This window comes from Alnus glutinosa, chromosome 13, assembly GCF_958979055.1.
Source record: "Alnus glutinosa chromosome 13, dhAlnGlut1.1, whole genome shotgun sequence".
In the NCBI taxonomy this organism is placed as follows: Eukaryota; Viridiplantae; Streptophyta; class Magnoliopsida; order Fagales; family Betulaceae; genus Alnus; species Alnus glutinosa.
Window position 1 is genome coordinate 7,289,331 of NC_084898.1, and position 13,679 is coordinate 7,303,009.

Genomic DNA, 13,679 nt, shown 5'->3' on the forward strand with positions numbered 1-13,679 from the left:
AAAAGTTACTTAGGTTTATCTTTACACGCCATTTGCACACTAGGTGCATAAAAAAATAAGTGCCACAAACGGCACATAAACATACAACATAAAAATACACCAAAAAAAATATCGTCATAATTATTACAAGCCTTGAAATAAAACACACATAAATATGCCTAGTAATTTCTAAGCTAGCACATATTACTACAGCAATGGTTTCAAAAACCATTAAAACCCACATCGCCTGGGAATGAGGATGTGCTTATATGTATAAATGCACCCTATATGACACAACGCGTTTTAAAGCCGTGAGATAAACTCTTGCAGCGGAATATATATTTTTTTTTTCTTCTAAAGCCTTAGGAATTGATAACACATTTAGAGCTGACTGAAATACCTCGATACGTTTATAAAAAGTTACTTAGGTTTATCTTTACACGCCATTTGCACACTAGGTGCATAAAAAAATAAGTGCCACAAACGGCACATAAACATACAACATAAAAATACACCAAATAAAACATCGTCATAATTATTACAAGCCTTGAAATAAAACACACATAAATATGCCTAGTAATTTCTAAGCTAGCACATATTACTACAGCAATGGTTTCAAAAACTATTAAAACTGACATATGAGTCCATGCCTTCTTCTTCTAGATCTGCATCAGCAACTATGTAAATATGACGTTATCATATTTACATAGACAAACAAGTGAGTCATCTATTTTCATATCTAAGTTACCATCAGATCAATAACAGTTCATAAAGAATGCAAATGTATGGGTTGTATGAATATGCATCGTAGTAACCATTTAGTTTGGTATTTTATGATCATCTTTCTTCAGACCTCTCGTTCTAGGTTATCTGAACCCGTTCATGTCCTTTGCCTCAGACTTAAAGTCTTACCTGTTTTTACTGGAATCCTACTGGTCCCAGCATTAGTTATATATTAGGCCTTCGGACACCCCTGGGTCACTCTGAACCCCCTGGATCCACTGACTAGCCTTTCTTCCCCTTGCTACTACATAAGCTTGTTGATGGCTATCTCATCAGCCGTTATATTATTATTAGACACAACATGTTATGCATAAACAACCACATGCAATAAACACACACCACACAGTCCTAATGAAACATAGAATCATTCCTCAGTAAGTACATCCATACTTACACTCCTTGTATAGTTTCTTAGCTCCTTTTTCTGCATATAAATCAATCAATATAATAAGTATATATATCAATTATCAATCAAACAAAATATTATTTATAAACACTTATCTTTTTATCCATTACTTCATTATTTGAGATGATTACTTATAACAATCTTAAATCCTTGGTTCATGATTTGGTGCCGAGGCTATATGACCAATAGCACCAAATACGATTATGAAGGATTAACATATATTATAAGAACATAGAAGTAAATACTATTAAGATTCATGTTAATGATATTATGATGCAAGGGTAGGGTAAGCAGTTGGCTGAGCCTCCTTACTTAATGCAAATGCTAAGATAAATAGGTAAGAATATATTCACTATTTTACAAAAGTTATTAAATCAACTAAATTCATTTCTTTGATTCATGGTCGAGCACTGAAACGAGTGACATAATGCTCAAACATGAATCTTAACAATTAATATAGAATGTTATATAATAAATACACAAGTAATTAAAATTACCTATGATGATCCCAAACCATCACAAAGTTATATTGCAATTAAAATAATAAAAATTACCTATGGTGATCCAAGACCATCACAAAGTTCTATTACAATTAGAATAATAAAAATTACCTATGATGATCCAAGACCATCACAAAGTTATATTACCATTAAAATAATAAAATTACCTATGATGATCCAAGACCATCACAAAGTTATATTACAATTAAAATAATAAACATTACCTATGATGATCAAAGACCATCACAAAGTTCTAAAATAATAAAATTACCTATGATGATCCAAGACCATCACAAAGCTAAAATAAAACAAGAATAATATACATATATATCCATAACCAAATAAAATCAAAGAGAGGTATATGTGTTCTTTTAGGTCCTTTTCTTTTTAATCCTAATTATTTCCTTTGCACATAATGAACATAATTAAAACTTAAACCATAAAATCAACGAAACAAATTATTGGAAGCTTACCAAAATACTTCCTAGCATACTTCAAGATTCGAACCACACAAAACTACACAAATTTCATAATTTTCTCTCTTGATTAAGGATGTGCATGTGTGTGAAGCTTGATGGGTAATGCATCCTTCCACCTTGGTTCTATTTATAGGAGAATGAATGGTTAGGATCAAGTAGACACATTTTGATCCAATGGATGAGAATTGGAGCATCTTAGCCTTATCTTCAATACAAGTGGGTTTCATTATTTCTAAGATAATGCATTTGCATTAATATTAAAGAAATGAAATTTAAGACAACTCTCACTCTCACATTCATGATGGCTTGGCCATTAGTGGAATTTAATATAAAAATACAGATCTAGAGAATATTAGGGCCGGCTAGTGTTAAGCTTCTATTTTATTTCTGCTAAAAATTCGACAGTCGGATCAATTAGGCACCGGTTTTGGTCAAAAAGTCAACTGTTACCAAATTGAATTATGACTTCACAGGATTCAAGTATAAACTATATATATACAATATTGAGTAATTAAAAGCCATAAAAACATATTTATCTAGCCTAAATTTGAAGGTCAAAGTTTAACCAAAAGTGTCACTTGGCACCTAAATAGTCAACTATAAACCAAAAAGTCAACCGGTGGACTTTTTACTAACTTTTACCATGTGATAGATCTTTCTTTTGTAAGCAAAACGGTTTTCGAATCAACTAAATCTGAGTTCGTTTGACCTATTTTCGGTTCAATCAAAGTTTAAAGCTTAAATGTAATTCTTAAGTTCTTAAGGGTTTTTAGGTTTGCTTATAAAAACATGTGGATATTGTTTCCTCAACAATATCAATGATTTCTTAGGAGCTTGAATTTCCCGGGCGTTACATCCCACCCACCTTATTGGAATTTCGTCCCCGAAATTTGTAAACTATGCTATGCATAAAAGTTTACACTAAGTAAGAAAAGATTTTAAGCAAAGATATTATTTACCTTAATTATCTCCAAAGTCACGGAGATACAGCTTTAGTGGAAGACGGAGGTAACTCTCTTTCTAGTTGATCTTGAAGTATGGTTCGATTTACTTCGAAGTGGCTCATGGGAATAGATACGGGTATTTGCTTCTCATTTCTTGTTCTAACTCCCAAGAAGCTTCTTCTACTTCATGATTCTGCCATAGTACTTTTACTAATGGTATTGACTTTGTCCTCAATTGTTGCACTTTCCGATCCAAGATCTGCACCCAGGGGACCTTAGGACTTGACCCTAGATGTCTAAGAATAACACAAGAGCTATAGGAAAAAAATAAATTTTTATAAACACCCTAAAAGCTTTTGTATGAAATTAAGTGACATAAGAGAATAGTAATCGTCACTTACAGTTAGGATTCTTACGCCTATGTGAATGTATGCATTGTATGATTCATATGTTTATGTGTTTTCATTGCTATACAACTTAGGAAACATATCGATATGATCTATTAAAAATTGCATGCCAAATAAGTAATATACTATGAATATGCATAGGAATATTATAAACCACTGCGGGCTTGTGTAACATGATGATTTATGCTTCTATAGATATTGAATGATGTATGCTTGTATATGCTACCGATCCTTGATAAATTATAACCGTAGGTATAATATAGTTTTATTGCATGTTAGATAACACATTGACATGATTTATACGCTAAGTCAGAATTATATTACAAAATGAGTAATATGAAATCAGTCTTGATTATGTAATTCATTGATTCTCTTAGATATCCTTGTTTGACAGATAAGTTTGTATAATTATCAATTTGAGTATTGAATAACTGCATAACTAAATTAGAATAATACTAAGGTTTTAATCTAATGATATTTGAGGAAGATAGTAATTATGCAGGAATAAGAAAGAAGAACTTAGTACCATATAGGATTTATACCCTAGTAAAAGATCGAGGTGAAATAATAGTTCAAAGGATTATAGCAATCTTAAGAGAGTTTTTAATATTAGATGATAAGAACAGTACGTAGAGAATAATTACTGTCTTACAAGATAGACTACTGGTAATTCAAAGAAATCATAGACTTGCCAATAGGACCTTTTCTGCTTCATCCCCTGAGAGTTCGGTATGCTTATACCTGCGTTTTATTGTACTACAGTTAGTTATTTATTTTTGTTAGTAAAGAACTGCTAGATCAAATAGAATACCTGGCTAAACCTCAGGGCGGAAAACCCTAAGATTTTGGACTGCACGCAAGAGATCCTGGTGTTGTTCTTGGAGACGATTAGTGTTCTGCTCCAAGTCAGCATACCTCTTTCCCAAGTCTTTCGCATACGAATCTACCACCTTCTTCAACCTTTTATTCTCTTGCTGAAGAACCCTATTCCTTCGCCTAAAGTCCATATACATTCGCTGCAAAGTCAAAATTTGAGCTTTCAACGCTTGAATTTCATTCCCTCGAACTTGCAGATGTCGAGCCATATTTGAAACAGAAGAGGCACCCTGAATACTGAATGCCAGAGAGTCATTGATGGCTTGGACATCAGTCCTATCCGCCAATAACTTTTCATCTCGAGGAGTTATGATACCTTGAGCCACGGATGCAGCTACTGCATCACTCAGCATCACAGAGTCATTGGTCATAAGACGACCTTTTTGAGATAGGAATAATGGACGCCAAATTTTTGGTTGTACTTCAGGCACAGCATTCAGATCAAGATTATTTTGGGAAGAGGAAGAAGCTATTTTTTTTGGAAAACTAAGGAAATGAGAATATCCCTCAAAGGACCTGAAGGAGAAAAGATAAAAATGAAGCTGTTCTTCGATAGATCTGAAGGGAAGGAAAGATAACTTAATCAGTGGACAAGATGCGGTCTAATAGATGTCATTCTGAGCCTGGCCACCACTACCACTAGCAGACAGCTCTCGAATGACGAGTCTCCTCTTTTTTTCAACTTTCACTTTTTCACCTCCTCAAATTTTGAATTCACTCAACGACTTTTCCGGATTCATCACCGCACATTTCGCACCTAGCAGACGTGGAAGAGCGTTTCGAGAGAGGTATGGATTTAATAGCGACCCAATGTCGGCACCACTTGCACCGTCCCCTCTCAAATCTCCTCTATAAATTCACTCATCTTCTCCCTTGCAAAGCACATCTTTCAGCTCTCAACCCTTCACACTTCAAAAGCCAAAATTTTCCTTCTGGTTTGAGCCTATCATCACTTCTTGAGAAGAAAGATGTAGTATCACCACCTCAAACCTAAATCAAGAAAAATACAGCATCACAACCATATTCACAAACAACGAAGCAAGATTATTTTTGATCATTTCATCCAGAAGCAAGATTATCCTTGATCATGCTTCTGAGATGAAGTATCTTTCTCTTCCTTCGCATCACCATAAACTTTTCTGGCATCTACTCTCAATCCGGTGATGGCGATCTGTGACAGAAGAGAGAGAGCACCACGATATGAGTACCGCACTCATATCCTTTTCTGATTGCTTGCCTCGCCTTCTTTGCTTTCTTCACCTTCCCCACCTTCCTCTCCTTCGAGGCTTCCATGTTCTCATTTGGCAAGCTTTCCACCAAGACTATCTGGAAACATCTTCACAAAGGAAAATGTTATTCAATAAATTGTTTTTCCCTATAATGAGATAAATAAATGCTTTCTTTTCTGCAGTCTACATACTAGTTTAATCTGCAATGAGCTTAAAATTCTATATAAGATAATTTATCATACGGTGTTGTATACTTGTTTATTTTGCATGTTTAATAATTAGATGCTTCACTTAAAATCTGTATCGTTAGATTTGAGAATCTAAATCTTTCCTTTATGTAAACTTTATGCGAAGCATAGTTTACAAATTTCGGGGACGAAATTCCATATTAAGGGGAGAGGGATGTAGCGCCCCAGATTTTAAAACACATTTTTATAGAATAATAAGGTTAAAGAATAAAAAATGATTATCTATGTGAGTGAATAATCATTCGTCTTATAAATTATTTTATAAATACTTCAAATTAATTTAATGAACTATATTTTAATAAAACTGATAATTAATTTATAACCGAAAATTACTGAGTTAAAATAGACAAAATAATTAATCATTAGATTAATTAGCTTTATTTTATAATTGTACAAAATATTATTTGACACTTTATTATTTAGTGTAATAATAATATGTGTATTAATGTTCGTGATAAAATTACTTTATTTATGAAACGAACTGGATTCAAAACGGGTTTTAAAATTACACTCTAGTGAGTTATTAAAATGATAAAGACCTAATATAAAAATATCTGCAGATTAACTTCATCTGCACTGATATCTTTGATGAGATTCGATGCATTATTACTTCTACACAGTTCAATCCAGCTCATTCTCCACTCTGATTATAATAAACCCACTAGCCTGCCTCTCCAGCTCCCTCCACTCATCACTCTCTACAGCTCACTTTTTCATAATGTACTGCCGACACTCAGACCTTTATAACTGGCTTCCTTATACAGCAGGAAGATGCATCCTTCCTTCTTCTTTTACTTCTTCTATTTTATTCTTTTCTTTTTATTATTCTTTCATCTGTGCTCCTTGTTGCCCGAATGAGAGATAGAAGCAGGCGAGAGATAGAAAGCTGAGTTGGGATGGGAGTCAGTGAAACCGAGAGAGGGAGAAGCCGATTTGCAGAGGAAGTGTGTAACCCACCGAACCTGCCGGAACACGTGACCCGATCCGGACCTGTCAACGCCGTCAAGCCAGACCCGACAACCCAGCAGCGACCCATTTCAAACCAGAAGACCCGACTTCTCCCGCGACCCGATCTCCCTGGGTCAGCAGCCAGATGCGCCGACCTTCAGCTATCCTGCAGTGGGTCGAAGCGGTGGGCGCAATCTCCGGTGGACCTGTGCTCCAATCAGTGAAGCCGGACCCAGACCCAGCAACCCGACGCTACCCGTGGCTGAATCGGCGAACGTAGGGCATGAACCGTCGACCCGTTAACACCGGGGAGCCCAGACCCAGACTCCCAGCCGGACCGTAGCCGGCCCTCCACCGTGACCCGAACCCAGCAACACCAGGCCGAGCTCCCGGTGATCCAGCCCAGACTCGAATCCAGCTCGGATCCGCAGCCCGTTAGCCCAGAAATCCGGCGTGACCCGGATCCCCAGCCAAGCCCAGCCATGACCCGGCCGAACCCAGCTGTGACCCATCCCAGCAACCCAGAACCGGAACCCCCAACCCAGAAGACCCGTGGGCTGACCCAGCCCATCCCAGCAGGCCATGGCCCGGTCCTCAGAGACCCATAACCCTGAACCATGGATCTCGACCCAGACGGCCCAGCAGCAACCCGGAACCCACGAACCCATCAACCCGTGAGCCCAGCCCAGACCCGCAACCCCGCCGGACCTGACCCAGACCAGACCCGATCCAACAACTCGGCAACCCTTGAACCCGAAGACCCGACCCGTAAGAACCCGTGGGCTGACTCCAGCCCAGACCCATTGAGCCCAACCCGGTCGGCCCATCAACCATGAAGACCCGTGATACTGTGGGCTGAATTTCAGCCCAGACCCGCTAAGCCCGACCCGGCAGTGATTCCCAAACCGTGGTCCGAACCCGGAAACCCGACCCGGAGGCGACCCGTCTCTGGCAGACTTCCGGCGAATTTTCCGGCGACTTTCCGGCGATATCAGTGGCTTATTCAGTAGATTTTTATAAAAATCCTTGGGGTAATTTCTTATAGCTTATGATGTTTTATTAGGGATTAATTTGATTATTGGAATTAGGGTTTAACTAATTTGGGGTTTTTCCAAACGATCGTGCGTAATAGGTTAATTGAAATTGGATGTTGAATTATTCCATGAGTTCGATCTGTAAGTGTGTGCTCAAACCATGCATTCCCTGTTGATGGATAAATTGAATGGTTAAAGTAGTTAGTTAATTGCATATTAGCAGTGAATGTGTTTTGTAAGTTCAGTCAATTTAGAAGGTATATATTTGCATGAGATTATTTAATGGGTAATTCTTAAATTATAATATTGAGTGATTTAGTAAATATAGAATTGGGTAATTTAATAATTGTTCTATTAAAGTATATTATATTTACTTTTTTAACCAACATTGAGTATTTAAATAATAGGTGAAATAATATGGAAAATTGATATTTTGGTTTTATTAAAAATATTAGTATCTTTTGACAGAGAATTGGTTTAAATTAATAATAATAATAAATGGAAAAGAGGTCCTATAAATAGGATTGAGATTTATAGGTGTTGATGTTAACACTTGGTGTGAATATATCTGTAATTATTGCAGGATGATGAAATACGAGACTGCGGATATGACGGTAAGTATTTCTATACTTACTGAGAACGAAGCTGGTGGATTTTCCATGATATTGTGTTTATTGTTTTATTTAATTTATTCATTGCATGTGGCCGATTATGCATGGCATGTTGTGTCTAAAATAATATAACGGCTGATGAGATAGCCATCAACAAGCTGATGTAGTAGCTAGGGGAAAGTATGGCTAGTCAGTGGACTCGGGGGGTTAGAAAAGACCAAAGCTGATGTAGTAGCTAGGGGAATGAAGCAGAAAAGGTCCTATTGGCAAGTCTATGTTTTCTTTGAATCACCAGTAGTCTATCTTGTAAGACAGTAATTATTCTTTACTTACCGTTCTTATCTCCTAATATTAAAAACTCTCTTAAGATTGCTATAATCCTTTGAACTATTATTACACCTCGATCTTTTACTAGGGTACAATACTTATGTGGTATCATGTTTTTTTTTTTTTTTTTTTTTTTTTTTATTTTTTTATAAAAACTCATCCGTCAAGTAGGGGTATCTAAGAGGATTAATGAATCATATAATCAAGAATTGATTTCATATATATAAATCTAACTTAGCATATAAATCATGTCAACATGTTATCTAACATGCAACAAAAACTATATTATGCCTATGGTTATAATTTATCAAGGATCGGTAGCATATAGAAGCATACATTATTCAATATCTATAAAGGTATAAATCATCATGCTATACAAGTCCGCAGTGATTAATAATATTCCTATGCACATTCATAGTACATTCTTTATTTAACATGCAATTTTTAATAGATCATATCGATATGTTTCCTAAGTTGTATAGCAATGAAAACACATAAACATATGAATCATACAATGCATACATTCACATAGGCGTAAGAATCCTAACTGTAAGTGACGATTACTATTCTCTTATGCCACTTAATTTCATACAAAAACTTTTAAGGAGTTTATAAAAAGTTCATTTTTCCTATAGCTCTTGTGTTATTCTTAGACATCTTGTGATACCAAACTGTAACGCCCCAAATTTGAACTAGCAAATTCGTAAGCAGAAACCTCTAGTTTCCACGTGACGTTACTACATCAGAGATAAACTCTCGCAGCGGAATATATTTTTATCCAACAGGCTTGGATTAAATAACACATTAGAGCTTTTAAATTAAATACCTCTAGATATTCATTAGAAAATACTTATAACAAATACAAGGAAACAGGTGTCCATAATGACACAAAAGAATACATATAAATCATTAGCAATCTTGTCAACATAAAATGCTATAAACACAGAAGACTACAAACAAAATATAAACTATGCGTCCTTAGCTATAAAACCTCTTGAGCTCTGGTCTTTGTCTATTAACCTGCATTAACGGAATATATATATATATAGAAACAAAAACACAAAACAATCAAAGTGAGTCCACTGTTTCCAATAATAAGGTGAATACTGATTTACTTAATAAATTCCTTAACATGCAGATATGGCTTTATAGCCACGCGTATAATGCAAATGTATGGGTTGTATGAATATGCATCGTAGTAACCATTTAGTTTGGTATTTTATGATCATCTTTCTTCAGACCTCTCGTTCTAGGTTATCTGAACCCGTTCACGTCCGTTGCCTCCCACTTAAAGTCTTACCTGTTTTTACTGGAATCCTACCGGTCCCAGCATTAGTTATATATTAGGTCTTCGGATACCCTTGGGTCACTATGAACCCCTCTTGGATCCACTGACTAGCCATACTTTCCCCTAGCTACTACATCAGTTTGTTGATGGCTATCTCATCAGCCGTTATATTATTTTAGACACAACATGCTATGCATGATCGGCCACATGCAATGAATAAATTATATAAAACAATAAACACAATATTATGGAAAAATCCACCAGCTTCGTTCTCAGTAAGTATAGAAATACTTACAGTCATATCCGCAGTCTCGCATTTCATCATCCTGCAATAATTACAGATATATTCACACCAAGTGTTAACATCAACACCTATAAATCTCAATCCTATTTATAGGACCTCTTTTCCATTTATTATTATTATTAATTTAAACCAATTCTCTGTCAAAAGATACTAATATTTTTAATAAAACCAAAATATCAATATCTCATATTATTCCACATATTATTCCACTCCCCAATATTTAATTTTTAACTTGAAAATCGTAATAACCAAAGTATATTAAAAATATATCAACATACTATATATATAAATTACTTACAATAGTCAATTATATATATATATATATATATAGCCATCATTAAAACCCACACTACATGTTTCACGTGTTTAACAAACATACTCTGCAATCACCATTACCTAACATAGAATTATAATATTAGTTTTAGTACTTAAACTATTTTCTATAAAACAACTAATATTTTAATAGGACAAATTATTATATAATATAACCATTACCGAAGTAGCTAAGTGTGGGGGAACACATGTGCTGTCCAAGACAAGAAAAGTAGATAAAAAGAACAAAAACAACACACCTTGAGCTGTTCACGCGTATACTCAAAGGAAAAGTCAGATGGGGGTTTGGTCCAACATGCAATATTTGGCCGGAAATCACACTATCGAGAGAATCGGATTTTACATCACGGTTCTCTATAGTTCGTGGGATATTGAGTTCCGCCGGATTTCAGCCCAGCCGCCGCTCGTGGAGGATCGGGTCTGTTTTGGTTCGCGCTATGGGTCACGGCCAGGACCGCCGGACATGCCCCTGGGTCGACGCCGGCGATGACCGCCGAAAACTCAGCCTCTGACTTGCCGATTTGCTGGATCGTGTCTTGGTTGTTCGTGGGTCGTGAATCGAGTTGCGGGTAACACTGGGTTCGGGCTTTGATGGGTCATGATCGGGCCTGCTTCAGATCCCTCACGGCCGGCCTGTTCACCGACCCACCGGAAATCGGGTTTTCGGTGGCAGTGGGTGCAGATTCACCGTGGATTGGACCTCACGGCTCTACGGGTTTTGCTTGGTCTAACTCTTGGTTTTTCAATTTCTGCCTCACCCTTAGCCTTCTAGCTTGACTCTCCCTCTCAGCCCACTCAATCTCTTTTCCCATCTCATCCTCTCACTCTTTCTGATGGTAAGTCTCTTAATCACAGAAAAGAGAAGGAAGGAGAACAGAAAAGAAGGGGGAGAAAGAAGGGGATAAAGAAGAAATGGGAACCGGGTCTCTGTTCCTTCACTGACCTCACAATTTCATCTTTGGTTCATGCCTCTCTTCAATTTCTTCTATCTCACTGTCTCATACTTCCTCACTCAGTCTCCTGTAATCTCTCAAAATTCAGAGAGAAGGAAAAGAATGAGAAAGAAGGAGAAAGGAAGAAGAAAGAATAAAATAAAGAAGAAAGAAGAATAAAGTAGAAGAAATAAAAGAAGGGGATGCATGTTTCTGATACCGAAGGAAGTTAGTTATAGGCGTAAGAAAGTGTCGGTAAGGATTTTTAGAAAGTGTCGGCAGCATATTGTGTAAGAGTGAGCTGTAGAGAGTGATGAGTGGATTGAACTGTCTAGAAGCAATAATGCATCGAATCTCTTCAGAGATATCAGTGCAGATAAAGTTAATTTGCAGATATTTTTATATTAGGTCTTTATCATTTTAATAACTCACTAGAGTGTAATTTTAAAACCCGTTTTGAGTCCAGTTCGTTTCATAAATAAAGTAATTTTATCACGAACATTAATACACATATTATTATTACACTAAATAATAAAGTGTCAAATAATATTTTGTACAATTATAAGATAAAGCTAATTAATCTAATGATTAATTATTTGTCTATTTTAACTCAGTAAATTTCGGATATAAAATAATTATCAGTTTTATTAAAATACAGTTCATTAAATTAATTGGAAGTATTTATAAAATAATTTATAAGATGAATGATTATTCACTCACATAGATAATCATTTTTTTATTCTTTAACCTTATTATTTTATAAAAATGTGTTTTAAAATCTGGGGCGCTACATCCCTCCCCCCTTAATGGAATTTCGTCCCCGAAATTTGTAAACTATGCTTCGCATAAAGTTTACATAAAGGAAAGATTTAGATTCTCAAATCTAACGATACAGATTTTAAGTGAAGCATCTAATTATTAAACATGCAAAATAAACAAGTATACAGCATCGTATGATATATTATCTTATATAAAATTTTAAGCTCATTGCAGATTAAACTAGTATGTAGACTGCAGAAAAGAAAGCATTTATTTATCTCATTATAGGGAAAAACAATTTATTGAATAACATTTTCCTTTGTGAAGATGTTTCCAGATAGTCTTGGTGGAAAGCTTGCCAAATGAGAACATGAAAGCCTCGAAGGAGAGGAAGGTGGGGAAGGTGAAGAAAGCAAAGAAGTCGAGGCAAGCAATCAGGAAAGGATATGAGTGCGGTACTCATATCGTGGTGCTCTCTCTCTTCTGTCACAGATCGCCATCACCGGATTGTGGATGGATGCGAGGAGAGTCCGGGTTGACAAGGAAGAAGAGAAGGTCTTGCATGATCAAGAATAATCTTGCTTCTGGATAGTATGATCAAGAATAGTCTTGCTTCGTTGTTTGTGAATCTGGGGGTGATGCTGCATTTTTCTAACTTTAGACTTTGAAATTGGTTATGAAACTACATCTTCTATCTCTGGAAGCGATGATAAGTTTAGACCAGAAGAAACATGTTGGTTTTCAAAGTGTGAAGGGTTGAGAGCTCAAAGGTGTGCTTTGCAAGGGAGAAGATGAGTGAATTTATAGAGGAGATTTGAGAGGGGACGGTGCAAGTGGTGCCGACAATGGGTCACTATTAAACCCATACCTCCCTTGAAACGCTCTTCCACGTCTGCTAGGTGCGAAATGTGCGGTGATGAATCCGGAAAAGTCATTGAGTGAATTCGGAATTCGAGGAGGTAAAAAAAGTGAAAGTTGAAAAAAAGGGAGACTCGTAATTCGAGAGCTGTCTGCTAGTGGTAGTGGCGGCCAGGCTCAAAATGACGTCTATTAGACCGCATCTTGTCCACTGATTAAGTTCTCTTTCCTTTCCCTTCAAATCTTTTGAAGAACAGCTTCATTTCTATCTTTTCTCCTTCAGGTCCTTTGAGGGATATTCTCATTTCCTTAGTTTTTCCAAAAATGGCTTCTTCATCTTCTCAAAATAATCTTGATCTGAATGCTGCGCCTGTAGTACAACCAGAAATTTGGCGCCCATTATTCTTATCGCAAAAAGGTCATCTTATGACCAA

The 13,679-nt window shown here is 36.3% G+C and overlaps 1 long non-coding RNA gene across 1 annotated transcript; it reads right to left on the reverse strand.

Moving 5' to 3' along the window:
* Window positions 1–367: 367 nt before the first annotated feature.
* On the reverse strand, window positions 368–2,239 carry LOC133854091 (uncharacterized). Its single transcript, XR_009896773.1, has 3 exons — window positions 2,142–2,239; window positions 1,157–1,186; window positions 368–656 (listed from the first exon to the last, which is right to left on the reverse strand). It is a non-coding gene; the product is annotated as an uncharacterized LOC133854091 (long non-coding RNA).
* Between the last annotated feature and the right edge of the window lie 11,440 nt (window positions 2,240–13,679).